Source organism: Peromyscus eremicus, chromosome 10 (assembly GCF_949786415.1).
Source record: "Peromyscus eremicus chromosome 10, PerEre_H2_v1, whole genome shotgun sequence".
NCBI lineage: Eukaryota > Metazoa > Chordata > Mammalia > Rodentia > Cricetidae > Peromyscus > Peromyscus eremicus.
In genome coordinates, this window is record NC_081426.1 from 58,479,968 (window position 1) to 58,483,493 (window position 3,526).

Below are 3,526 nucleotides of genomic sequence, written 5' to 3' on the forward strand. Positions count from 1 at the left end.
ATAATGTGATCTGGTGCCCTCTTCTGGCGTGCAGGCATGCATGCAGATAGAACACTGTATACATAAATAAATAAATCTTAAAAAAAAAAATTGTCAGAATGAACCTGGTTACCCGGTTACTCCGTAGAGTTAGTGTGAGTGTCTATGGTCTAAATGTCCCCACAGGCTCATGTGTTTGAATACCTGGTCTGCAGCTGGTGACGTTGTTTGGAAGGCTGTGGTACTTTGGGGAGGCAGGTTTTGCTGGTGTGTGATATCTGACTCCTTCCCGTCTTAGGCTATCTCCTGCCATATTAGAAATGCCGCCCCTCACGCCCCCTGCCACAGAGCCTGAGCCTTCCTGGCCAATGGTGGACTTTACTCTCCAAAACCAGGAACTAAAGTCAATCTTTCTCCAGTTGACTCAGGCACGTTGTCACAACACTGGGAAGGGTAACTAATAGATGTGCTAAGGACAATCACAACCACCACCACCACTACCACCACCACCACCACCACAACCACAACCACCACAACAGGAGGCGGCCTTTGCAAATGCAGAAATTTGCCTCACAGTTCCCAATAACGTCTGAACCAATCAGAGTCCTCGTGACTAGAGCAGCTGGTGAAATGGCGTACTCACCGTCATACAGTGTTGGAAATGGACCAGCCTATCACTCCTGTGCTGTTGGACAACAAACCCCAGGATGGATGTTCTGGACGGTGTCCTGATGGAACTGCATGATTCCCTTCTCCATCTGAAAGACGTCATTGCAACAGACAGAGAGGTTGCCTTCAAAGACCTGGATGTGGCTGTCCTTGGGGGCTCCCCACCAAGAAGGGAAGGCATGGGGAAGGCCTACTGAACGCAAGTGTGAAAACCTTCCAAGTTCAGGGTGCAGCCTTGGAGAAATATGCCAAGACATCAGTCAAGGTCATTGCATCGGGAAACCTAACCAACACCAACTGTCCCGATGGCCTCCAAGTCAGCCCCAACGATCCCCAAGGAGAGCTTCAGCTGTCTGCCTCGCTTGGACCACAGCCGGGCAAAATCTCAGACTGCTCTAAAACACGGTGTAACTGCTGCTGATGGAAAGAATGCCGTCTTCTCGGGGAGAGCTTGTCAACCTAGCATCCAGATGCCAATCATGCTAAGGTGAAATTGCAAGGAAAGGAAGTCTGTGTATGAAGCCCTAAAAGATGACAGCTGGCTTGGGGGAAGAGTCCAGCACGGTTGTGCAACCGCGATGACGTCATCAAGATTGATGACACAGTGCTGCCGTCATCAAGACCTGGAAACTGTCCCGCGCGATGTCTGCTGCAAAAGCCATCTCTGAGACATCTGCTTTGGATCCTAGAAGATTCCAAATGGGCGTTACCTCTGATGGCAACTCCAACAGTGTCCCTGATGACTCGTTCCCTGTCGTGATAAGTCCTGGGAATTGTTGAAGGCCTCCCTAGTAATGATTTCTGGTGTGAGAAGATGGGCCTCACTGCAAAGGAACCGGAAGAAGAAAAAGAATCTGCTTTTGAATGTCTCTCCTCTGCGTGACTAGACAACCATGTTGAGCCAATAAATACCCCAAAGCTGGGGAATCGGAATGTTGTCTCTGAGCCTAGTACCAAGCAGGAGTAATGCTGTACTCAAATTGTGAACAGCAACGTCTTTTAAATATTACATGCTTCGTGGTTCAGATCCGTGAAAGTCAATCATGCTGTGAGTGCTGTGATCTAAATAAAAATATACTCAAGTGAGAAAACAGCCCTGGCATCGGCAACAGCGAAATGAGGGTGTGAAGGGAGGATTAGAGGAGGAAGATACTGAGAAGCTGTCAATCCCACAGCGATGTCCCCAAGGCAGGGACACACTATCCTCATCATTGGTGAAGATGAGGACTTCAGCAGATGGGACCATAAAGTCTGGTGACATGTTGATAGGAATGTAGTGGTAAGACAGACGGGGGTGGGAATGAGACAGCCCTCAGGTTCTGGCCTGGAAGCTGGATAATGGTGACTCCGTTTGTGAAAATCGGGAACGTGGGGCAGGAGATTGAGACTATGGTGAGTTAAATTTTGGCCGTATCTAAAGTGCGGACATGGCGCGTAGAGTTATGTCATCAGTGGTTGGCCTGTGGGAGTCGGAGTTTGGGGAAGACACTGGTTTCCGGTAGAGAAAGCCTGGGTCGAGCTGCTCTCTTCACAGATATCCAATAAACATTCTTTTGAGCCACTAATTAATGATTCCAGGGCACAGGGGAAATGGAACAGTGCCGCCTGAGTGTGGGTGCTCTTGGAGTGATGGGCTGATGGCTGCAGAAAAGTTCAAGCCAAATAACACTAATTTTATGGCTATAAATAAACCTGCCTCTGCAGTCGGGGTTCTTCGGTAACACAGAGAAGAGGAAACGTAGCCATGGAAACGGGAAAGAGGGCTCTGGAGAGGCCACATCATGCCCGCAGGGCAAGCACGTTAGTACGTTCTAGCCAAGAGCAGCAGAGTGCTGGGTGGTCTGGCTGGCAGCAAAGATGCAAGGCTGATGTCTTGGGTTCAAGGGTGAGCTGGGTGTACATAATAGGTTGTCTGATGCACAGTGAATGAATGTTTGTTGACTGTTTTAGAGACACGGTCCTGTTTAAGATCTTTATATAAATCCCCAAATTCAGTCCTCAGAACTAGCTCACAGTGTGTCTTTTATTATGAATCCTTAAGAGGCAAGTGAACTGATCCTGGTAAAAGGTGACAGTTCCGAGATTTGAACCCAGGTAGTATACATCCAGATTCCTCTCAGGGTCTCTTAACCACTGTTATTAGGTTCACTTCCAGAGGCCTTTGTTTTCTTAGCAGCCTACAGATTTTGTGATGGGCAAGCAGCATTATTTATATGGAGGCCTCAGTTACAGGTGTGTATTTCCCCTTGTGTCCCTCTCAAGATTGGTCCTTCAAGGAAACAGCGTGGAAATATCTGCCTCAAGTCTTCTTAAAGCTGAGAGTCCCTGTCCCTCAGAGTACAACAGAGAGCCTGGGCAGTGATGCCGTCCACATCGGAGATGACTGCTCATGCAACTGCTTTTATGGGCTCACAGGAAGAGATGCCGTGCTCCAGGCCCTGTCCTGTGGCGTGGACGGGTTACTTACAGCTCTCCACGCCTGCTTCCTGCAACTGCCGAAACCCTGGATACTTCGCACGGGCAGAAAGGTAATACTGGAAAACTGCCCTTGCTGTCATGGAAGTCACCAAGAAAGAGTCACTAAGCACATGGCCCGGAAGTTGGCATCGGAGATTGAGGGAAGTGCATTCTAGGAAAAGGGAACTTAAATTCTGAACCGGCAGGAAATGATGGGTCCTCTGCAAGACCAACACGACTTTCTCCTTAATTTATGAAGCAATTGCATTCTCCTAAGCAGTATTTTCCCACTTAAATGATAGGTCCTCTACAAGACCAACACGACTTTCTCCTTAATTTATGAAGCAATTGCATTTTCCTAAGCAGTATTTTCCCACTTACACAGTACACATAGAGCCAGTAAAGTGAAATTTAAGATTTT

The 3,526-nt window shown here is 48.2% G+C and overlaps 1 pseudogene; it reads left to right on the forward strand.

Annotated features, from left to right (window-relative positions):
• The first annotated feature begins 534 nt into the window (after positions 1-534).
• Positions 535-1,531, forward strand: LOC131920408 (malate dehydrogenase, cytoplasmic-like; annotated as a pseudogene).
• Positions 1,532-3,526: the final 1,995 nt, after the last annotated feature.